This window comes from Haliotis cracherodii, unplaced genomic scaffold, assembly GCF_022045235.1.
Source record: "Haliotis cracherodii isolate W230 unplaced genomic scaffold, xgHalCrac1.p SCAF_19, whole genome shotgun sequence".
NCBI lineage: Eukaryota > Metazoa > Mollusca > Gastropoda > Lepetellida > Haliotidae > Haliotis > Haliotis cracherodii.
In genome coordinates, this window is record NW_027266274.1 from 7,591,773 (window position 1) to 7,618,347 (window position 26,575).

The 26,575-nt window shown below is 39.4% G+C and overlaps 1 protein-coding gene across 5 annotated transcripts in view; it reads left to right on the plus strand.

The window, feature by feature from the left end:
- The window catches only part of LOC139466724 (transcription factor SOX-13-like), a 247,890-nt gene that overhangs the window by 51,674 nt on the left and 169,641 nt on the right, over positions 1–26,575 (plus strand). For 4 of the 5 annotated variants that reach the window (XM_071248378.1, XM_071248381.1, XM_071248379.1 and 1 more), the window contains exon 2: positions 947–1,026. The exons of the other annotated variant lie outside the window; for it this stretch is intronic. The gene's annotated coding sequence lies outside the window, so the exon portion shown is untranslated. The remainder of the gene's footprint in view (positions 1–946; positions 1,027–26,575) is intronic. 5 annotated transcript variants of the gene reach the window in all.

Here is a 26,575-nt window from a genome sequence, read left to right on the forward strand (position 1 = left end):
GACACAATTCCTATAAATCTTTTGCACGCTCGATCTCACCGCTCAAAGACAAATTCGGCCATGGGAAGAAAATTGAACAAAAATCTTTGGTTCTGTTGGCATCTATTATCTGTAATAATTTGGAGTTGGGGAAATTTTGGGCCAAATTGATCTGAAGTTGATGAACACTATGACAAGGGATGCATTTGGGCTGGATTTAGCATTGTGGTTGATTGATTTTTGCAGTAATAATGCACATTTGCATCAGAGCTTTGGGAGAAAAAGATAAATCAATAGCCCTTTTTCTTTCATTGTTGGACTGTATTTCACCCCAGCGTAACCCAGGGGCATGTATGGATTCCATCGGCCGCCCGCTCCGAGCTGCCAATACCCCTGCTGCAGACAATGGCCACTAATCTGTTATTATTCAGAGTGGATTAGAGCTTTCGTTCCTGTAGGTTTCACCATCGGTGGCAGAGATGCACCTATAATGGCTCAAGAAATCAATGCCCCTCTCTAGCATGTCAAGCGGCAATTCTTGCACATTCTGAAATTTCCATACCCGTCTAATTCCTGCGTCAGATGACAAAAAGCACTTGGTGTTTATGAAGTGCTTCTGTAGGTTTTAATTAACCACTCTGCTCCTTTCTGGCTTGCGCCATGCAATAAACCCACAGGGCTTTCACAGACAAATTCTCCGATTCTCAAGCCAAACCTTATCTACTTTATTGTTTCCCGTGTATGTAATTTATTAAAATCAACACAAATTACTTCAAGAAGAGCGCATTTTCCATTTGTTCGTGGATCATAACAGCTAAAAATAGCCCCAGAATTTTTGTCAACTTTGAGCAAGATCGTGGTCAAATTCGACCTTTTACTCGGCTGGCAAAGCTCTTAAGTGAACAGAGGCGACTATACTTCCATTCAGTGGCACTTATTACTGAAGCATTCAATTTTAATTGAACAGGTCACAATCAGAAGGAAACAAAGCCAGAGTGGCCGTGGGTACCAGGTTGTGCGACCGTCTACTCCATGAGAACCTCTGCGGTGAGTTTTCTCTTTTATGATGGGGTTCATTTCCTTTCTATTGGAATCAATTGATGTCAAAACTTCACATGTCTTCACACTTAACAGATTTTTCTGGTCCTTGTGCTGTTACCATGGAAACCTGTCAAGCCCAGTCACCAGGAATTGCAACAAAATTAAAGAAAAGTTTTGCCATCTTTTTCTCAAATCAAGTTCAAAATCTTTGGTTCTTCTTGCGGAGAAAACAACATTTGTCCAATACAAAAAGAATCTGCTAGCCATTAAAACATTCATGGCTTATTAACTCGATCCTTTTAGCGAAGTTTACCATATTAGCAGGGATTAGGCTAGGGCACAAAGCAATAACCTGTGTATTTTTCAATGCTTAAGGTTGTTATCGAGGGAACCCATTTTGATTAAGCAACTTGACTGGATGTCTTGACAGACATGGTATCCAGACCGTCTTAGCTTATTTTGTTTGAAGCTATTGTCAACGTTCATTTGAGAATGATTTTAGTATTTCTTTGCGAGTGGACCTATGTTTCTCCGACAAATGGCTTTCAATTTAACATTTATCGTTTGCTGATGTTGCATGTAGGCTGACTTGCCGTTGATGAGCTCCATAGAGTTTTTTCGCGAAAACAAAATTTGTTGTTTCACGCTCAGATAAAAACTCAATCTTGTGGTATAATGAGCCTTTGGGCTCTCTGTGATGGCATTTAGATTACTTAACTGACCATGATTTTCTTGGTCCGCCATTAGTGGATTTTGATTGTCACATGACAAGTTGAAAGAATACATATCCGGTATTCAAATCCATTCTAAATAATAATTGCAACCGAAGAAGTCCAATGTTGAAAGACATTTCGTCAAATCAAAGAGTGCGCACATTTAACTTTTATGTCAGGTCTCGAGAAGGGAACCTATGTGTCCTTATTTGGACACTGTTAGAGTTCTTTATTCATTCTCTGGATCTTTATCTGGATCTAGATGTTCGAGAAGGCATCTTTAAATGCAAAAATCAATAACGAACAGATCATAATTTTACATTACAGATGATTGTATGGTTGTTTCAAGATTTTTCCGAAATGAGAACTCAAATTGTTTAATTTCTCAAGAGGAATGAGTTTTGGAGTTTTGTGCAAGTTTTATTCAGCATATTGTCATAATATTTAAAATAGTGTTAACCCCGGTTTCCATGATTGTTGGAAGGACAGTTAGAATTAGTTGAAGGTCAGTAGTTTGTTGTAATACATTCAGAAGTCAGCCATCTTGGATTTTATTTCAGCTTGATTCTTGTCTAACATTTTAAAACACAGTATTCAAAATAAAATGTGCTGTTTTGGTGTTAAAAACCAAATAACTTTGTTTAGTCAGCATTATTATACTTTATAAAGTTTAATAAACTGTGATAAATAATTTTAGTAGATTTGATAATGTTCTTATTAGCAATTAAGTTAATATGTGATAAATTAGAAACTGCTTTTTATTTCGAGTTTGTGTAAAATTATGTGATTAAATATACACTCATCATTGTGTATCGATACTGCCTCATGATACAATACTCGTAAAGAGACAAAACATTTGTGACGTACAGAATCTTTGCTAGAATAACACCATCAATTTGATCAAAACTTTTCAAACAATATTATAAATGTGTGACATTCAGGTCTATGCAAAATGGATAATACACTTTGAAATGTTTAAAATTGTTATGGCAGAAAGACAGTGAAAATTTCATCACTTATTTCAGCTTTCTAAAATAATGCTGTTGTAATTCAGCCTGTCTGGGTATGAACATCAGAGTGGCATTATTGTCTTAACACACCTGTGTGTTGGAACGCTGTCATCAGACACAATCATAATCAAGACATTGAAATAGAAAAACGCAAGAAGGAATACCATTACATAATCCTTCCTTCTGACAGGGCCTGTTGAGATATGTAATTTGATGTTAGTGTTCGTGGAGTTACCTGAATTGGCAACGACAGTCTACCTGACCTGTAAACCAGGAAGTCTCATATGTTTATTTTCTACAGACTCTCATAGTTTCAAGGACACCTTTAAAATAAGGAGAAAAATTAAAGATAAATATGAACTATGTATTTTTACGCAGCCTGTCATTGTTTCAAGGGCACCTTTATAATAAAGTGTCAAATTTAGGATAAATCTGAAATCTGAAATATTTATTTTATACGGATTGTCATTGTTTCAAGGGCACCTTTATAAGAAAAAGTAAAATTTAAGATTAATATGAAATATCAAATATTTATTTTTTACAGATTGTCATTGATTTAAGGGCACCTTTATAATAAGGTGTAGAATTGAAGAGAAATCTGAAAAATGAAAGAATTACACATTTTTTGTTTGAAAATTGTTACATTTATTTTATACATCACTTTTGTATCAGTTTTCCTAATCTAGATGCTTGCATGATATACAAAACAGCCCCGAAGCAACCCGTCCGAAATATGGTTAAACTTCTCTTGGTCAAGTATGAGACAGACCATTGGATATTCTTGGGGGGGGCATGGGTGGCCCCGTCGTCTAAGGTGCTGTGCAGAGTTGCGTCCCTTGGGCATGCCAGAAACCTATGGTTGTGGGTTCGAATCCCGGTTTGCCCCGATTATGTTTCTAGGTTTGTCAGCACCATACCTTTGCTCGTGGGTTTCACCGAAGTGGTAAACGTCTGAGACCTGCATCACTTCGGGCTTTCCTCCCACATTAAGCTGGCACGCCGCGATATAACTGGAATACTGTTAAAAGCGGCTTTAAACCCAACTCACTCACTCACTATTCTTTGGGAGGTGGATTTTTATGAAAAAATCTCTTTCTTTTCATCAGGTTTTTCAAAAGAAGAAGTAATTGCTCACTGAGAAAAGTTCAGTATTCTGAATATTTTGTTGTCGATCCTCATAATACTGTGTTTGCTTGTCATGCCAGAGGTCCTGGTTTGATCCCCAACATAGGTACAATGTCAGGTGTTCCCCCCTGTCATATTGCTGGAATATTGCTAAGAAGGGCGTAAAATCATACTCACTTACCCACTCACTCATAAATCTGTCAGAAAAAGCAGTTGTGTCTTGGAGAAGTGACATAAAAAATATTTATGCCAATATATAAGAAGTAAGACCTACTCAAGAGATGAGGAAGTTCAAGTTTTTTGTACTGTCGGAATAAATGGTGAGACGCATCACACCTTCAAGCACGAGATTGATACTTAGTGGCTTGCTGGAGAAAAGGAAAAAAACAGGCAAATTAAGTGACAGAGTTGTTTTTAGTCGGCAGTGAAATCCTCTCATAATAGGGTCTGATATGGGGAATATTGGTAATAATAAGGAACCATTCCATAAGCATTAGTGAGCAGACTTTAACATGATGGTAACAGTATATTATGGCCATGTGTATTTAAAGCCATAATAAGTCAATTATCATATTTTACCTGCCTAACTCACTACCAAACACTCCTTCTAATATCCCCCCAGAAAACACCAAGATAATCTGGACCAGACGATCCAGTGATTGATATCATGAACAGATATCCATGCAGTCTGGTGTGATGATACATGCATTTCAAGCCCCTGACCAACTGGTCCATTTAGTTGCCTTTTACGACCAGCCTAGGTTTCTGGGGATCTATTCTTACCTAAAATCACCACTGGGATTGTGAGAGCATCTCCTGATCCATTTGGTTGCCTTTTACGACCAGCCTAGGTTTCTGGGGATCTATTCTAACCTAAAATCACTACTAGGATTGTGAGAGCATCTCCTGATCCATTTGGTCGCCTCTGACGACCAGCCTAGGTTTCTGGGGATCTATTCTTACCTAAAATCACCACTAGGATTGTGAGAGCATCTCCTAATCCATTTGGTCGCCTCTGATGACCAGCCTAGGTTTCTGGGGATCTATTCTAACCTAAAATCACTACTAGGATTGTGAGAGCATCTCCTGATCCATTTGGTCGCCTCTGACGACCAGCCTAGGTTTCTGGGGATCTATTCTAACCTAAAATCACTACTAGGATTGTGAGAACATCTCCTAATCCATTTGGTCGCCTCTGATGACCAGCCTAGGTTTCTGGGGATCTATTCTAACCTAAAATCACTACTAGGATTGTGAGAGCATCTCCTAATCCATTTGGTCGCCTCTGATGACCAGCCTAGGTTTCTGGGGATCTATTCTAACCTAAAATCACTACTAGGATTGTGAGAGCATCTCCTAATCCATTTGGTCGCCTCTGATGACCAGCCTAGGTTTCTGGGGATCTATTCTAACCTAAAATCACTACTAGGATTGTGAGAGCATCTCCTAATCCATTTGGTCGCCTCTGATGACCGGCCTAGGTTGTTGGGAATCTATTCTGCTGGAATTGTTCCCCGGGAGAACCCAAGCACTGTTGTAACAGGATCCTGTAGCCCAGTATTGGTCGGGCCCCAAACAGGGAAACCAGTGACTGATAGTGTGAGCATTGAACCACACCATGGTGAAGGGTTGAGATATTGCTGATGCTGTGTTCTATTTTAACTTGCTCATTCTGTTCAACAGATACCCTTAAGTAGGGGATTTTCACACTTGTTTAAGTCAGATGTTATAAATTTAACATGATGTATCAGTCTTTCAACAATTTCCAAATTTGAGAAAGTTTCCAAAATATCATTTTATATTTCATATATGCCTGAAAAAAGGTTAAGGGTCACCCGGTTCTTTCATATTACTATGGTTAATCTGTCATGGACCACCCAATAATTTTCATATTACTATGGTTAATCTGTCTTGGAGCACCCAATAAGTTTCATATTAATTACAATGGTTAATCTGTCATGGACCACCCAATAATTTTCATATTACTATGGTTAATCTGTCATTGACCACCCAATAAGTTTCATATTAATTACAATGGTTAATCTGTCATTGACCACCCAATAATTTTCATATTACTATGGTTAATCTGTCATTGATCACCCAATAATTTTCATATTACTATGGTTAATCTGTCATGGAGCACCCAATAATTTTCATATTACTATGGTTAATCTGTCATGGACCACCAAATAATTTTCATATTAATTACAATGGTTAATCTGTCATGGTCCACCCAATAAGTTTCATATTAATTACAATGGTTAATCTGTCATGGACCACCCAATAATTTTCATATTACTGTGATTAATCTGTCATGAACCACCCAATAATTTTCATATTACTATGGTAAATCTGTCATGGACCACCCAATAATTTTCATATTACTATGGTTAATCTGTCATGGACCACCCAATAATTTTCATATTACCATGGTTAATCTGTCATGAACCACCCAATAATTTTCATATTACTATGGTTAATCTGTCATGAACCACCCAATAATTTTCATATTACTATGGTAAATCTGTCATGGAGCACCCGATAATTTTCATATTACTATGGTTAATCTGTCATGAACCACCCAATAATTTTCATATTACTATGGTTAATCTGTCATGGACCACCCAATAATTTTCATATTACTATGGTTAATCTGTCATGGACTACCTAATAATTTTTATATTACTATGGTTAATCTGTCATGGACTACCTAATAATTTTTATATTACTATGGTTAATTTGTCATGGACCACCCAATAATTTTCATATTACTATGGTTATATGGCATATACAAGTCAAAGAAATTTAGGGACCTCATGATTCTTTCATATTACTATAGTTAATTTGTCATGACAGATTAACTATAGTAATATGAAGGACCTTCTTTCATGGAATAATTCTTCATATTAGTATAGTTAATGTGTCATGGCACGACAGATAAACTATAGTAATATGAAAAAGTCGTATGGCCCTTAACTTTTTTGAGTAGTATATGAATTTTTTTATAAAAGGAGCCTCTCTTGACACGGCATTGGCATACAACAGCAATGCATTGTGGGAATAAGTTTCACTCCCTGTCAGCCAGCCGACAAATCACTTGATTTAATCACTGCTTAACGATATTGACATCGCGTCTGGAGTTTTTGCCTTGTAGCAGTAATACTGTCCTTAAGACATATTATTAATGACATACTTACCACAAACAACAGCTGGCAAAAAGAACTGGTTTAATTGTGTCTACATGCTATTGTTAACGTGTGTAAGTAGGAGAGGAACTCCCATTTTAGTCTTGAAGGGTTCATGATTAAAATACTCCATGTGGCACTGGCCTAAGAGGTTTACGTTTTTTTGGTCAATGTAGGTGAAGAGTTTTTTTGTTAGTAGTTGTACAATGACAGATTGTATCCAACCTACCAGTACTGGAAAATGGGGTAAGCTGTAGATTGTTTAGTGTTTCAGCATTGTTTTGTAGTATTTCAATATTTACTTTTAAAATATATTAAACAGACATGTGATATGTAGGCATGTATCTGGGATTAATAAGTGCCCTTGTAGGCAAACTTGGAAAAATTCATCAAATTTTCAAAATTTGGATATTTGTCAAAGTTTTTATTTTCGCAAATTAAAAGGTATTTTAAAATTGCACACAATGCAGTAGTGTAAAAATTGTCACTAAACCCTAAATGTCCTCTTTATTGGTCCAGGTTTCAGTGAACAAGTCACCTCTACCAATCTCATTAAAATCAGACCTCAGTTCTCGCTACCGCTAAACAAAGATCTGAGGACATCCCAATAGGGGTCATGTCAGAATGACCTTTCATCCGACCAGTCAGAGCATCGCTTACCAGATCATGAAAGTGACTGTCGGAATGTGATTTCTAATCATGCAACCTCGAAAACTTTAACTCCGAACGGGTTTAAGGACTGAATTCATACAATGTAGACTATCTATTAGCCATTCCAGAATGTTCTTTTGTTCAGGTTTCAAATTTGTAATCGATAATTTGTCAAAATATGTTTCGAAGCGTAGTCGCCAATTTGAAATTAGTGCCGTAAAGCACGAGAAAGCTGCCTTCTGATTGGTCATTCAATTGGTCGGTAGCGAGAACTGAGATCTGATTTTTATGAGATTGCACCTTTACAAAATCAACCATTGGTTAATATACATACATGAAATGGAAAGTCTGTAATTCCAAGGTGGGAATTTGTCCTGACACTGGCTGCAGACTTGGCGCAAGATATCAGCCTCTGAGTAGGTCCAGGTGTGTCCCTAGTCATATCCTTTGGACTTAAACTTTGGTGATGAGAAATGTTGTTTCGACTGCAAGTCATCTTGTTTTCCCTATGAATGTCATTTTGCCACTTTTAGCAACACAAACAGTTTGAGAATTGGGACACGGGGCTTCATACGCTGAACCCATGTAGGAATCAAACCCAGGGCTTTGTCACCAAGAGCCAACACTTCAACAACTGGGCTACTCTACTGACCTCTTTTCCTGGTTAAATAGTAGAAATCTGTGATATTCATGTCTGTCTTTATTTTTTGTTTGTAAAAAATTGGTGAAACTACACTTGTTAGAAATAGTGATGTTAGTGTAGTGTTAGTGTTGTCGTGAACACCGGGTGTCATTGCTATTTGATAGTGATTCATGAACACTTGCTCATGACACAGTCAGAATCAAATAGGGGTGTCACGATAAATGGAAATATCGATATATTGCTATTGGTAAGCACTTCAAGTCAATCAGTCGATTGTTGAATCAGTTTCCGATCAATAATATCGATTTCAGTTAGGAATATCGATAGTTTCAGTTGTATTTACCATATCATGCTATTGAGTCAAATGCTGTTCAAATTTGTTTTCCTTTTGATCATGAGTGGTAGTAATTTACACATGGTAATGTGGAAGTTTCTTTTTCTTAAATTATTAGGGTAAAGAAAAAAAAAATCAGTCATATCTCAAACTTTACTCTTTATTTGTTGTTATGGTTATCACATCCAAAGGAAACTTCAGTTCCAAGGTTTAACTCAACTGTAAAATCCATCTAAAATGATACACTGAAAACTATCAACATTTATCGCAATAGTTGCTTGCAATATCAATAGTTTTTTCGCAATAGTTTCTTTCAATATCAATAGTTATCGCAATAGTGATTTCCAGACCAATAGTCACCCCTAGAATCGTAGAATGAACTCTGATTTTGGCAGAGATTTCTTGTGAATATGGAAAGGGTTTAGTCACTTTTATTTAGAATACACAGTCACCTTTACTTTTCCAATGTGTTGATGTTAGTTTTTGCTTAAAAAACGTGTTGATCACACACTCCCTGGCTGCATGTATACCGTTATTACGGTACGTGTAATATCACGACATTTTGTACAGGTCGGTATGATCTCCATGAGGATTCATGTTGACAAACAAATCTCAAGCGATGTGAAATCTCTTAACTTCTTCCATAACCAACTTTCTAAAATGCCAATCAAATACTGGTTAGTAACTTCATCGTATATTTCTAAAAAATATGTTAGAATAATTTGTGTTTCGCATCTCAACATGAGGATCACATGGGGAGTAGCAGGGTGTTTATCTTACACAGGAAATCCTTTGAGGCCTCATGCAAGAACTTAATATTCATGGTTGAGTGCCATATCTCTGTACCAAGAGAATGGACCAAGCCTTCCTGCAGCTCTGTAGCAGAACGTACTGAACTCACTGACTCCTTGAGGAAACTCAATAGTGCAACTTATTGCTAATATTACTCAGACTAGCACTATAACTGTCATAATTTGTATTTTGCGTAAACCTGGTTTTGATGGAACTGGCCCTGGGTAGGTTTTTCTGCATGAATGAAGCTCGTTCTCAGATGTGCTTCCTTGGCATGCCGATGCTAAATTGAAAATCTGATGTAGTGTTTAAATGCAAAATAAAGAAATAATCAGCATTGATAGAAAATCTCTTGTAATGCTTGCTTTGAGAGAGAGTATGTTATTAGAGCATTTAATCATCCTTGGCTACATGATTGGACTAACCGGAGAAATTATTGTTGCCCATTACAATGTTTTTGGCTTCCTCATCACTGTTGAAGTTGTTTTATTTAAGAAAGATTTTGTATCCACTGAGGCAGATTTGTGAAATTCCTTTTACATGTTTTTGAAACATCAATGATAAATCTGTCAAATGTATGAGAGAAGTTTCTGCTCGACTTGGTTATGTATAAAATTACGCTGGACAAAAATGTTAAGATTTTTGTTTGATTGATATAAAGAAGTGGCAAATTAATATTAATATTATGAAATCAGGGCCTTCTTGCATAACAAGTAGTACCGTGACTTCTAACAACCAACATCATTTTATATCATTTGTAATCTAATTGAATAATTCTTTTCTGCAAAGGATAGAGGGGTTGCTATACACAGTTATAGTTGTTGGTGAATGAATGAATGGATGGATGGATGGATGGATGGATGGATGTTTTACACATCACAGTGATACTTATGATGAATGATTATGATCCCTGTTAAAGATCAAATAAAAGTTACTAAGCCTTAATCCATTCTTGATTTGGATTAATTTCTTAAACAGGCCTCTTGAAATAAAGACAAAACTAAAATACAAACAAATTTCCTGAAAGCATATTTTTAGTGAACAATCACAATATATTTGTAGCTTATTTTATATTTTGCAAAAGAATTTAAAATAGTTTTTGGCTTAATTAAACACGTTCACCATTGATTGGCAACAAATCAGGCCCTTTCCTGATAGTCCTGTGATTTACAAGGGCAGACAACTCAATGCAGATTTCAGTGCGATGGCGATGTAGTCAGTTCTAGGACAAATGAACAGTAATATGCATTTTCTATACAATACTAAAGGAAAAGAAAAGTTTGGTCACCACATTAATTTTGCATGAACAAAAAAATGAGGAACAAAAAACGACTATCAGTTATATTTTCATTCACATTTAATTTTACTCTTCATTAGACAAGTATCCATGATCATTTTCTACACATTCTAATGTGTTCATGCAACAGCATGTGAACTTCCTGAGACGTTTGAATGATGTGAATAAGGTTGTCAGGGAAATATTATTCCGCTGGGAATTGCATCTCAATTGGCTTTGTGTTATTCTCTAGATGATTTAATAGCTAAGCAGTTGATAGGAGAATAGTATGTCACTAGCAGTCATATTTACATGCAGTTTTCTCCCATCATTCTGAAATCACTCAAACCTAATAGAAAGTTTGTCACATTATTCCATTCCTTGTTTTGACATTCATTGAGTTCATTGTCAGTCAGAATGTTTAATTAATGAGATTACTTGATTACGTAGTAATTGTTGGCAATCTAATCTCGCCGTCTCATAACCCTCATAACAATCACTGCAGGGATGCCTGTTGAATACAAGTATTCGCCAATTCTTCGTAATTTTACAGATTCCGACACTCAATGTGTGAAAAATCCATCCTTGCTGCAAATTTGCTTTAACTTGACAGTAGCTGTCAGGAATTAGTTTATCATCTGTCATGGGTGACAATCAGTATTTTCGTCCAACATGAAATATGAAGATTGTCTGATCCGAGGGCTTCCTTCGTTTGTTCGGAGTGCTTTGTCCAGTCGTAAGTGTCGGGCATCTAATCCATTCTTCCTTGTGCAGAGTGCCTGCCAAAAGCTAACCAAATTACGAAAATATCTGCGTGTTCCGTTGCGATATGGTCACACAATGGTCTAGGAAAATAGACAGTGCTTAATGGAGTACAATGGTCGCTGGGAAGCTGTAATTGTCCACCAATCAAAGTCTCCAGCTTATCCCGCAAACTCAACACTGTTGTACTCGCACACAAATCTATTTCAATTCTATCCAATGTTTTTTACCGAGAAATTCAAATATAGAAATGTAGTTAGAGTGCGGCAATTTCTATCTTGTAAGGGCTTTTTCAGGACATAATGGAGAATTTTATAACTATTTTTTGCTGCAATGATAAAGTATCTACTAGGTCAAGTCAAAATAACATTTCTCAAACATGCCGGAGACACAGCACAGGTTTAAAATTCAATAGAAACTTCATTATAAACCCTGCTCAAGAAGGATTATTTTTTTCATTTTTTACACTGCTGCTGTTTATTAATTGAGAAAATCACTAAAACAAAATACACTACACTCAATAAAATAAACCATCTTGTCTAACTGAAATGTATAGACATTTGTTTCCAAATAAATAATATTAAAATCAGTGTGGTGATAAATGGCCTGTTTACGCTTTAAATATATATCATCCCTTTAATCACATTCCTAAAAGTCATGAATGTTTGCAAACCTTTGATCCATGGATATATGATAAAAGATTGCATGTGTCGGCAGTCATTACCATAGTTGCGAACTTTCATTTAGTTGGATATAGACTAGAGGGCTGCACATTCATCTATGAGAGGGGTATGTTAAACATGGATGAGAGCTATGCCATTTATGCATTTGTTGCTCTCCTATATCAGGTTCGTGGAGAAAAACACTATTCTTTCTTTCACACTTGTCTGGAAAGCATTTACTGCTTGTGCGAAATGAAATACCCAAAGAGAACGCCGGTTTTACTTGGGAAGAAAATCGTGTCTGACGGAAGAGAAGATACAGTAATGTTGTAATTTCTTTTATGACAGCGGGACTATGTTTGAAATGCTGTATACATTCTAACAGCATTCCTCGAACAGTGACAGTAGGACTACGCAAATGCCGGTATAGATCAATTTACCAGACACACTGTCTGATAAACAGTTTTCCATTGCATTACAATGGTGGAGGACAATACCTAAGACGTTGACCGTTGCCAGGGGTGGTCACCCCAAACTTTTTTCTTTAATCACGGCCATCCCATTGTTTCTGTAGATTCCGAGATTAGCAAACCACTTAAGAGGTCTGTACCCCTAGTTAACGAGTGGGAACAAACACTCAAAGCCTTTAATACAGACTGGGATTTTTACTGGAAGGAAGCGAGATTATTATGGTAACCTCCCTCATGCTTTTGTCTCTATGTTCGTATGACTGCCCACCCAATTTTGTGTGAAGGAATGTCGCGTTGTAACTAATTACCATGTTAGAATTTTTAAGCTTTGGAGGATGTGCTACGTGTGGGTATTCATTTTAATGCTTGTAAGGTTCTACATTATTTAGGAATGTCTATGTTAACTTTTGGAAGTTTTTGAAAATTATTTATTTTTGTTCATAAAATGTTTTATGACAAATTGTCAGCTGATATCAGCACAGATGTAGAGACATTCACTACATGTTGGGTTTTACGTCATAATATTTTTGTGTCATTTTTTAGTAAACTATTATGTTTTTATAGTTTTCTTACCTACTGATCATAAAGTGAATATATACTGATATAACATGCATATTATGTGTGAATGTCAATTTTCTATTGAATACTACAAACTGACTTGTACTGACTGAAACAATCTGCAATGGTGGATTTCAAGGCTTCTCAGATGTTGTAAATGAGCGTGACTTAACTGATGTCATGGAGGACATTCAACACCATCGTGGCACTCTGGACCACTGGAGCACTCTGATATGCTATCGCCATGTATCAAGGGAGATAATCAAATCCAGCCTACTTTCCACCCACTAAAACAGGTGCCTTCCACTCAACTGTAATTCAGTTCTTTCACAGTGTACCCCGAGTCAACATATCTCTTGTAGCAAGATTGTACTGAGATGTCGTTTGATGAGGGCATCAAATTGCAGATGCAGGTACCAATTGAAGTGTGATTAGTAAGTACTTAATGCTTACTCACTCCTTGTTTTATGTCTTGGGATACCAGTATAAAAGAATTAATCTCTCTTCCAATAACTCCCATGGCATGATTCTGTGTCCCAATTACAACACATAACTGTAGAACAAAACCAGTATCATTAACACCACTACAACACAGCCACTGCCATCACTACAACACAGCCACTGCCATCACTACCACTACAACACAGCCACTGCCATCACTACCACTACAACACAGCCACTGCCATCACTACCACTACATCACAGCCACTGCCATCACTACCACTACATCACAGCCACTGCCATCACTACCACTCCAACACAGCGACTACCACTACAACACAGCCACTGCCATCACTACCACAACAACACAGCCACTACCATCACTAGCACTACAACACAGCGACTACCACTACAACACAGCCACTGCCATCACTACCACTACAACACAGCCACTGGCATCACTACCACTACAACACAGTCACTGCCATCACTACCACTACAACACAGCCACTGCCATCACTACCACTACAACACAGCCACTACCATCACTACCACTACAACACAGCCACTGCCATCACTACCACTACAACACCGCCACTGCCATCACTACCACTACAACACAGCCACTACCATCACTATAACACAGCCACTGCCATCACTACAACACAGCCACTACAAACACTACAACACAGCCACTGCCATCACTACCACTACAACACAGCCACTGCCATCACTACAACACAGCCACTACAAACACTACAACACAGCCACTACCATCACTACCACTACAACACAGCCACTGCCATCACTACCATTACAACACAGCCACTGCCATCACTACCACTACAACTAGCCACTGCCATCACTACAACAGAGCCACTATCCTCACTACTAGTACAACAGCCACTACCATCACTACCACTACAACACAGCCACTGCCATCACTACCACTGCAACACAATCGCTACCTTCAACAGCACATCACAGCAACATTATTACAACCATCCCCTGAGTAACATTGTTACAAGCATCCCCACAGTAACATTGCTACAACCATGACCACAGTAACATTGTTACAACCATCACCACAACAGCATTGTTACAACCATCACCACAGCAACGTTGTTACAACCATCCCCACAGCAGCATTGTTACAACCATCACCACAGCAACATTGTTACAACCATCCCCACAGTAACAGTGTTACAACCATCCCGACAGCAACATTATTATATCCATCTCCACAGTAACAGTGTTACAACCATCCCGACAGCAACATTATCATATCCATCTCCACAGCAACATTGTTACAACCATCCCCACAGTAACATTGTTACAACCATCCCCACAGTAACATTGTTACAACCTTCATCAAAGCAACATTGTTACAACCATCCCCACAGTAACATTGTTACAACCATCCCCACAGTAACATTGTTACAACCTTCATCAAAGCAACATTGTTACAACCATCCCCACAGTAACATTGTTACGACCATCCCCACAGTAACATTGTTACAACCTTCATCAAAGCAACATTGTTACAACCATCCCCACAGTAACATTGTTACAACCATCCCCACAGTAACATTGTTACAACCATCCCCACAGTAACATTGTTACAACCTTCATCAAAGCAACATTGTTACAACCATCCCCACAGTAACATTGTTACAACCATCCCCACAGTAACAGTGTTACAACCTTCATCAAAGCAACATTGTTACATCCATTCCCACAGTAACATTGTTACAACCATCCCCACAGTAACATTGTTACAACCTTCACCACAGTAACATTGTTACGACCATCCCCACAGTAACATTGTTGCAACCTTCATCAAAGCAACATTGCTACTACCATCACCACAGCAACATCAGCGCTACTACAAGCACCATCACCCTAGCAACATCAGTGCTACCACAAGCACCATCACCACCAGCAACATTACTACTATCATCACCACAGCAACATCAGCGCTACTACAAGCACCATCACCCTAGCAACATCAGTGCTACCACAAGCGCCATCACCACCAGCAACATTGCTACTACCATCACCACAGCAAAATCAGCGCTACTACAAGCATCATCACCATAGCAACATCAGTGCTACCACAAGTGCCATCACCACCAGCAACATTTCTACTACCATCACCATAGCAACATCAGTGCTTCCACAAGCGCCATCACCAGCAACAACATTGCTACTACCATCACCACAGCAACATCAGCGCTACTACAAGCACCATCACCACAGAAACATCAGTGCTACCACAAGCGCCATCACCACCAGCAACATTACTACTACCATCACCACAGCAACATCAGCACGACTGCAAGCACCATCACCCTAGCAACATCATCAGCATCCCTGTGTTTCTGATTACCCCCAACCCACCACTACACACAGATCATAATCTATATGAAATCCCTGCTATAATCGTTCGCTAAACATTTGCTATTTTTTGGCTCTTCATTGTGAACTCAGATCGTTGGTGTGTCGCTATATAGTTATCTCATCTCGGTGATGAGAATTTAAGTACCGAGAAAAGAAACAGAAATTCTTTAATTGAACTGACCTGCTTCAGATATTCAGCAAACAGTGTATATGCATGTGAGAAACAGAATCAATTCCGATAGCTGCATGTTCTGCTCGGCACCAGCATGTCTTTTAATGATATGCAAGACTAATTCTCACTCATTAATTCCAAACAATTTGTATCCAGTTTGATTACCAGGGGGCGTGACGATACCAGGATCTCATTTGCACATTTTATGGCCAAGATATTCTTCTAGAATCCATGTTTCTTCAGCATGATCTGGTGGCATGTGTGAAAATATTGGCATTATAATGGCCCATTTCACCATGGACTCCGTTTTAATCAACATCATTAAAGTGATGAAAAACTCCCTATGTCAAATAGGTATTATTCCATCCCAGAACACTTTAATTGTCAAAATATCAATAAAGAGGCATGCTTTTGCAAATAATTACCTCTTAAAATCCACAACTTAAATTCCTACCACCCATAGGCATATTCTAAGAAATGAACAGGTCTGTTTCTGATGGATGTTTGTGCCGGTAGGTAAACGGTTCTCATATAATTTCTGAATTTGTAAGAATTTTATCATCCATTAGGCAACAATCAATTTGGTTTGGTTTGGTTTGGATGTTGTTTTACGCCACACTCAGCAATATTCGGGCTATATGACTGTGGTCTGTAAATAATCGAGTCTAGACCAGACAATCCAGTGATTGACATCCTGAACATCGATCCACGCAATTGGGATCGATGACATGTATCAACCAAGTCAGCGAGCCTGACCACTGAATCTTACCATAAGCATAGTTGCCTTTTATGGCAAGTATTGGTTGCTGAAGACCTTTTCTGACCCGGATCTTCACACAGGGAGACAAGCATGGGTTGCTGAAGACCTATTCTGACCCGGATCTTCACACAGGGAGACAAGCATGGGTTGCTGAAGACCTATTCTGACAAGGATCTTCACACAGGGAGACAAGCATGGGTTGCTGAAGACCAATTCTAACCCAATTCTAACCCAGATCTTCACACAAGGAAACAAGCATGGGTTGCTGAAGACCAATTCTAACCCAGATCTTCACACAGGGAGACAAGCATGGTTTGCTGAAGACCTATTCTAACCCAGATCTTCACACAGGGAGACAAGCATGGGTTGCTGAAGACCAATCCTACCAGATCTTCACACAGGGAGACAAGCATGGGTTGCTGAAGACCAATCCTACCAGATCTTCACACAGGGAGACAAGCATGGGTTGCTGATGACCAATCCTACCAGATCTTCACAGAGGGAGACAAGCATGGGTTGCTGAAGACCAATCCTACCAGATCTTCACACAGGGAGACAAGCATGGGTTGCTGATGACCAATCCTACCAGATCTTCACAGAGGGAGACAAGCATGGGTTGCTGAAGACCAATCCTACCAGATCTTCACAGAGGGAGACAAGCAGGGGTTGCTGAAGACCAATTCTACCAGATCTTCACAGAGGGAGACAAGCATGGGTTGCTGAAGACCAATCCTACCAGATCTTCACAGAGGGAGACAAGCAGGGGTTGCTGAAGACCAATTCTACCAGATCTTCACACAGGGAGACAAGCATGGGTTGCTGAAGACCAATCCTACCAGATCTTCACACAGGGAGACAAGCAGGGGTTGCTGAAGACCAATTCTACCAGATCTTCACACAGGGAGACAAGCAGGGGTTGCTGAAGACCAATCCTACCAGATCTTCACAGAGGGAGACAAGCAGGGGTTGCTGAAGACCAATTCTACCAGATCTTCACACAGGGAGACAAGCAGGGGTTGCTGAAGACCAATCCTACCAGATCTTCACACAGGGAGACAAGCATGGGTTGCTGAAGACCAATCCTACCAGATCTTCACACAGGGAGACAAGCAGGGGTTGCTGAAGACCAATCCTACCAGATCTTCACACAGGGAGACAAGCAGGGGTTGCTGAAGACCAATCCTACCAGATCTTCACACAGGGAGACAAGCATGGGTTGCTGAAGACCAATCCTACCAGATCTTCACACAGGGAGACAAGCAGGGGTTGCTGAAGACCAATTCTACCAGATCTTCACAGAGGGAGACAAGCAGGGGTTGCTGAAGACCAATCCTACCAGATCTTCACAGAGGGAGACAAGCAGGGGTTGCTGAAGACCAATTCTACCAGATCTTCACACAGGGAGACAAGCAGGGGTTGCTGAAGACCAATCCTACCAGATCTTCACAGAGGGAGACAAGCAGGGGTTGCTGAAGACCAATTCTACCAGATCTTCACACAGGGAGACAAGCAGGGGTTGCTGAAGACCAATCCTACCAGATCTTCACACAGGGAGACAAGCATGGGTTGCTGAAGACCAATCCTACCAGATCTTCACACAGGGAGACAAGCAGGGGTTGCTGAAGACCAATCCTACCAGATCTTCACACAGGGAGACAAGCAGGGGTTGCTGAAGACCAATCCTACCAGATCTTCACACAGGGAGACAAGCAGGGGTTGCTGAAGACCAATTCTACCAGATCTTCACACAGGGAGACAAGCATGGGTTGCTGAAGACCAATCCTACCAGATCTTCACACAGGGAGACAAGCATGGGTTGCTGATGACCAATCCTACCAGATCTTCACACAGGGAGACAAGCATGGGTTGCTGAAGACCAATTCTACCAGATCTTCACACAGGGAGACAAGCATGGGTTGCTGATGACCAATCCTACCAGATCTTCACACAGGGAGACAAGCATGGGTTGCTGAAGACCAATCCTACCAGATCTTCACACAGGGAGACAAGCATGGGTTGCTGAAGACCAATTCTACCAGATCTTCACACAGGGAGACAAGCATGGGTTGCTGATGACCAATCCTACCAGATCTTCACAGAGGGAGACAAGCATGGGTTGCTGATGACCAATCCTACCAGATCTTCACACAGGGAGACAAGCAGGGGTTGCTGAAGACCAATCCTACCAGATCTTCACAGAGGGAGACAAGCATGGGTTGCTGAAGACCAATCCTACCAGATCTTCACAGAGGGAGACAAGCATGGGTTGCTGAAGACCAATCCTACCAGATCTTCACACAGGGAGACAAGCAGGGGTTGCTGAAGACCAATCCTACCAGATCTTCACAGAGGGAGACAAGCATGGGTTGCTGAAGACCAATCCTACCAGATCTTCACACAGGGAGACAAGCAGGGGTTGCTGAAGACCAATCCTACCAGATCTTCACACAGGGAGACAAGCATGGGTTGCTGAAGACCAATCCTACCAGATCTTCACACAGGGAGACAAGCAGGGGTTGCTGAAGACCAATCCTACCAGATCTTCACACAGGGAGACAAGCATGGGTTGCTGAAGACCAATCCTACCAGATCTTCACAGAGGGAGACAAGCATGGGTTGCTGAAGACCAATCCTACCAGATCTTCACACAGGGAGACAAGCAGGGGTTGCTGAAGACCAATCCTACCAGATCTTCACACAGGGAGACAAGCATGGGTTGCTGAAGACCAATCCTACCAGATCTTCACACAGGGAGACAAGCAGGGGTTGCTGAAGACCAATCCTACCAGATCTTCACACAGGGAGACAAGCATGGGTTGCTGAAGACCAATCCTACCAGATCTTCACACAGGGAGACAAGCAGGGGTTGCTGAAGACCAATCCTACCAGATCTTCACACAGGGAGACAAGCATGGGTTGCTGAAGACCAATCCTACCAGATCTTCACACAGGGAGACAAGCAGGGGTTGCTGAAGACCAATCCTACCAGATCTTCACACAGGGAGACAAGCAGGGGTTGCTGAAGACCAATCCTACCAGATCTTCACACAGGGAGACAAGCATGGGTTGCTGAAGACCAATCCTACCAGATCTTCACACAGGGAGACAAGCAGGGGTTGCTGAAGACCAATCCTACCAGATCTTCACACAGGGAGACAAGCATGGGTTGCTGAAGACCAATCCTACCAGATCTTCACACAGGGAGACAAGCAGGGGTTGCTGAAGACCAATCCTACCAGATCTTCACACAGGGAGACAAGCATGGGTTGCTGAAGACCAATCCTACCAGATCTTCACACAGGGAGACAAGCAGGGGTTGCTGAAGACCAATCCTACCAGATCTTCACACAGGGAGACAAGCAGGGGTTGCTGAAGACCAATCCTACCAGATCTTCACACAGGGAGACAAGCAGGGGTTGCTGAAGACCAATCCTACCAGATCTTCACACAGGGAGACAAGCAGGGGTTGCTGAAGACCAATCCTACCAGATCTTCACACAGGGAGACAAGCATGGGTTGCTGAAGACCAATCCTACCAGATCTTCACACAGGGAGACAAGCATGGGTTGCTGAAGACCAATCCTACCAGATCTTCACACAGGGAGACAAGCATGGGTTGCTGAAGACCAATCCTACCAGATCTTCACACAGGGAGACAAGCATGGGTTGCTGAAGACCAATCCTACCAGATCTTCACACAGGGAGACAAGCATGGGTTGCTGAAGACCAATCCTACCAGATCTTCACACAGGGAGACAAGCATGGGTTGCTGAAGACCAATCCTACCAGATCTTCACACAGGGAGACAAGCAGGGGTTGCTGAAGACCAATCCTACCAGATCTTCACACAGGGAGACAAGCAGGGGTTGCTGAAGACCAATCCTACCAGATCTTCACACAGGGAGACAAGCAGGGGTTGCTGAAGACCAATCCTACCAGATCTTCACACAGGGAGACAAGCAGGGGTTGCTGAAGACCAATCCTACCAGATCTTCACACAGGGAGACAAGCATGGGTTGCTGAAGACCAATCCTACCAGATCTTCACACAGGGAGACAAGCAGGGGTTGCTGAAGACCAATCCTACCAGATCTTCACACAGGGAGACAAGCATGGGTTGCTGAAGACCAATCCTACCAGATCTTCACACAGGGAGACAAGCATGGGTTGCTGAAGACCAATCCTACCAGATCTTCACACAGGGAGACTAGCATGGGTTGCTGAAGACCAATTCTAACCCAGATCTTCACACAGGGAAACAAGCATGGGTTGCTGAAGACCAATTCTAACCAAGATCTTCACACAGGGAGACAAGCATGGGTTGCTGAAGACCAATCCTACCAGATCTTCACACAGGGAGACAAGCATGGGTTGCTGAAGACCAATTCTAACCCAGATCTTCACACAGGGAGACAAGCATGGGTTGCTGAAGACCAATTCTAACCCAGATCTTCACACAAGGAAGAGTGTAAGATTTGGGTGGTGCAATATGAATGTTAAGCCATGATGTGTGATATTCACTTACTCTTGTTAATTCCTACACACATTACATCTGTAGTAATATGTTAATAAAACTCTGACATTTCAGAAATAATCCCAGTGTCACAAGAACGTGCTTGGTACATGTGGCTTGCAGACTTATAGCTGTGGATAATGTCACATTTCATACAAGAAATAATTTGAAGTGACAAATATTAGTACTGTTCCAAACTAAAAATGATCAAGTTTCCAATAAAATGGGTGTGTGTATGACATAAACTAGATTGACACATGTAGGTCGTGTTTATATGGATATTTGATATGGGGTATTGTAATTAGCGGGTCGCAGATGCACCTACATCTAAGATTAATACTTGCAAGGTGGTAGCATTAAGAAGGACATTAACCGACTTCATCAAGCAGCATGTGATTATTGTCCCAAGGCTTGTGCAGATTTGATTTGAACAAGTCCATCATTCTGAAAAAACTGTGTACCCATTTTGTCCCACGGCTCTGCATTATTGAAGAATTCTTTAGAAATCTTTTAGAAATCTGTTTTGGCAGTACCTGAGACTGATTTTTCTCTGGTGTTGATGTTTTTGGCTAACCTTTCCTTTTCACGAACACCTGGTGTCATCACTATTTGAGGGGCGGTCGGGTAGCCCTGTGGTTAAAGCGTTCGCTCGGCCATGGATGACCCGGGTTTGATTCCCGACATGGGTGCAATGTGTGAAACTCATTACTGGTGTCCCTGCTGTGATATTGCTGGAATATTGCTAAAAGCGGCGTAAAACCATACTCCCTCCCTCCCTCACTCACTATTTGATAATGATTCATAAACACATGCTATTCTACTATTGCTATACTGCTCAAAAGAGGTTAAAGAACACCAGATCCTTTCATATTACTATAGTTATATGGCATGACAGATTCACCATCCTTAACTTCTTTTGAGCTGTATGTATGCATCATATTTGCATGTGTTGTTGAAAGGGAAAGGAATTTCACCTTAATTGCCTTTAAAACATTATTTCAGTGACGTTATGACATTGTTTTTCTAAGATATGATTGTGGGTTCGAATCCCGGTTCGCCCCAATTATGTTTCTAGGTTTGTCAGCACCATATCGGTGCTTGTGGGTTTCACCGAGGTGGTAAACGTCTGAGACCTGCATCACTTCGGGCTTTCCTCCCACATTAAGCTGACACGTTGTGATATAACTGGAATACTGTTAAAAGCGCCGTTAAACCAAACTCACTCACTCACTCATTCTTAAAATAAGAGCTAGGATAGATATTTATTGGTGCAAACGCTGGAAAATACAAGTTGTGTAGGTTTATATCATTTCAAACATTTCATCGAAAAAAAAAAAATTGGAAAAAAATATATTTTGTTAATCATTACTATATCTGTTTTTTGGATGATTTTTGTCGTTAATAACAATTATAATCTTTCAGCATTTTCAAAGAATGGAATGGAATAATGCATTTATGATTGACTATAGAAGGTAAATTCATTGTTCTTTATGTGTAATTAATTAGATAAATGCATGTATTCAACCAATCTTGAAATGATTATTGTGCAAATGAAAATAGATTTCTTTCCAGATTTGTTAATTTTTGGATGTAGCTTAAAGAACAAAAATCGTATAATCATTTCAGAATGAAATATTTAGTGATTGGCATTTTTTCAAGTTTTTTTTGTGGCTCTTGTCAAAACTGATTACACAGTGACAAGAAACAAGAAACAAATGGTTTGGGGAAAAATAAAAAAATATAAATTGGGAATAATGTGAAGTATCAGTGGCATAAAACCTGTTTCCTGAATTGTTTCAATTGTCATATTATCATCGCCATTTCTTGCTTTTTATGGAATTTGTGCTAAATGAATAGAAATTGCTTGAAAATAAGGAAGAAAAACAATAAATGTCAATTCATCTAAAAGGAAATTTCATGCCATTTAACTCCAATGATGGCATAATGTGAGTTACTTCACAATTGAGAGTGAATTCTCCGTGTGTTATAAAGGTTTATGGGACAAAAACACTGAGATATTGTCTTTTTATCCCTGTTTCTTTCGAGCCATAAATGACAAGTGATATGTATGCGTGGACAAATGTTTGAAGGTACTACACAATGGATGTGTATAGCGTCGACATTTAGTTGTTTCTCGCAATAAAAGAAATCATAGATTGTAATGTTACACTGTGCTTAGAACAAGGTGGGGTTAGTTCACATGTTTTGGAACTATTGTCTTTCGGGGAAACTTCAGATTTGCTGTCAACACTTATTTATTGGAAGAATGTTGAATGATATGTCTATTTTGCTGTGTTGACAGATTGTCTGAATTTGCTGTTTTGTTTTTTGGCTGTTTTTTGACAATGACATGTGAAACACATGGCGAGTTAGCCTTTCTGAAAGGTGCCTTTAGGGATATTTTGGAATTGGCATTTCTATTACTTTTCCAGATTTGGTTTCTTCCTCCCAGAATGTACTTCTTCTTAGAATGTACTTCCTCTTTGAGATGTACTTATTGCTGGAATGGTCAAACCCTCAGAATTTAAGAATGTACTTTGTGTTAGAATGGGCTTCCTTTAGAATGGGCTTCTTTGCAGGAGGTCTTCTTCCTAGAATATGCATTGCCATGGAACATGCTTGTTCGTGGAATTTTCTCACTACTAAACGATGCTTGTTCATGGAATGTTCTCACTACTAAACGATGCTTGTTCATGGAATGTTCTCACCACTAAACGATGCTTGTTCATGGAATGTTCTCACCACTAAATGATGCTTGTTCATGGAATGTTCTCACTACTAAACGATGCTTGTTCATGGAATGTTCTCACAACTAAAAGATGCTTGTTCATGGAATGTTATCACTACTAAAAGATGCTTGTTCATGGAATGTTCTCACAACTAAAAGATGCTTGTTCATGGAATGTTCTCACTACTAAAAGATGCTTGTTCATGGAATGTTCTCACTACTAAAAGAACCTTGTTCAAGGAATGTTTCTCTCCAAGAACATGCATGATGCTGATTGAGCTACACTAGAACACACACTGGAATGTACTTCCTTACAGAATTTTCTTCCTCTCCAAGAGTTGTTCCTGGTTGTGCTTAACCCTTTATACAGTAAACTACGTTTATAATGAACACGCTTATAATGAACTGACGGATATAATAAACTGCCTTTTGGTCCTGTCACATTTGCTGTGAATGTGCTAAGAATGAACTATGGTTGAAACAAAAAATATTTTGTGGTCCCTTTGAGTTTGTTATAACCATATATTACTAATTGTTTTACATGATAATGAGAATAAAGGCATCACATGGCACCACAGATATATCCATGTGCAATGTTTGAAATTAAGTGGTTTGGTCCTGTAGCATTGGAATGCATGTGTTGAGAATGAGAAAATTTGCATATCCGTAAATATCAGTAAGATGTCTTACACAGTGTATGTGTTACTTTGTTGTTTAACGCCACACTCAGCAATATTCCAGCTATATGATGGTGGTCTGTAAATAATCGAGTCTGGACCAGACAATCCAGTGATTGATATCATGAGCATCAGTCCACGCAAAACTGGGATACGATTATGTGCATCAACCAAGTCAGGGAGCCTGACCACCCAATCCGTTAGTCGCCTCTTACAACAAGCACAGTCGTCTGATCCCGGATCGTACGGAAGTTGCTGCCATATTCTGAAGAGTGGTGTAGGAATGGTACTGAACACTAGTATGTGAATAGGAAGTTAGAGGTTTCAAAGTTGACTGTGTCATCGCAACTCCAGACTTAATATGCAGATATATTTCTTTGTAGATAATAATTCATTCTAATGATGTGTAGAAAGGAAGTTTTTTCAATTTTGAGGTGTTTCTTTGTATATTTGCTGATTTGCAATTAGGTCAATGTCAATATAATTACAGTAATGCATTGATGATGATGATGATGATGATGATGATGATGATGATGATGATATTACATTATAACTTTACTTATAAAAAACCTCAGCGTGTTTGCCGCCGTCAGTTAACACTTTTGGTAGGATAACAAATCATCATGTCATATTTTTTTTTTCATTTTATTTGTCAAAGTTTAATGGGCTTTGACAGAGAGAAATCAATTCATTTTAGAATGACTTCCACAAAAATGGATGGTGTGACTCGCAACATAAAACCTCGCTGGGCACTACATGCATCAAGTCCATGGCCATCGTTGTGTATTTAAAAGCATATTTCAATGGGTTTCAAAACCATTTTCATATAAAGAAGCACTTTTATTAACCTTTGACCACAAGAAGATAACTGTCCCATTTTCGTGCATGAAGACGAAACTTTTAGACCCCGTCAATTCTTCCAAGACACTAGTCTGATCACGGAAGAAAAGATGTCTGAAAGAAATTATGTACGAAGCATTAAATATGAAAAGCGTTGACAAAATCTTGTTACTTGTGAACGACCATACTTCAATTTGTCATATTGTTTGCACTGGGGTAACTTGAATGCTTTTAAGATTTCACTGTTCATTAATCATTACGTGAATATGGCCATGATATATTTTCCCGTAAAAAAAAATTGTAAAGAAAGTTAAAATGAATGTATGAGAAGATCCATCTTCATTCAGTGCATTTTTTGTGGTTAATTTTCCAAAAAATTCTTCAAATGTAAAATTGTGTTTTTCTAAATTTTTCTAATTGTTTTCTTTTCCAAAAAAATGTACAACCAATAATCTTGTGATAGCGTTTCAAATTTCTTCCTATCCTTTAAATTTAAACTAGTGCTGTCTTCATTCAGAGTATTCGGGAAAGAAATAGACTTATGCAATCAGTGGAGAGATGAATGATAGGTATATGACCTTCTTTCTAACATTTTGATCTTGACCTTTAACCTCGGACTGATGAAAGTAAGTTACGAAGTTTTTACACAGCTTCTGCAGGAAGTTATGAAAAACTAGCTCTTGCTCATAATTCATGTTTTCGCATATACTCAGGAAATACTAAGAGTCTGTTACCACTACTTTGATGTTTGCGATAAAATATTTAATTTTGTTCTCGCAATTAACACTTTTTTCTCACCCTAGTTTTTTGTCCCAACCTTAAGCAATATTGATATTCAGAGTCC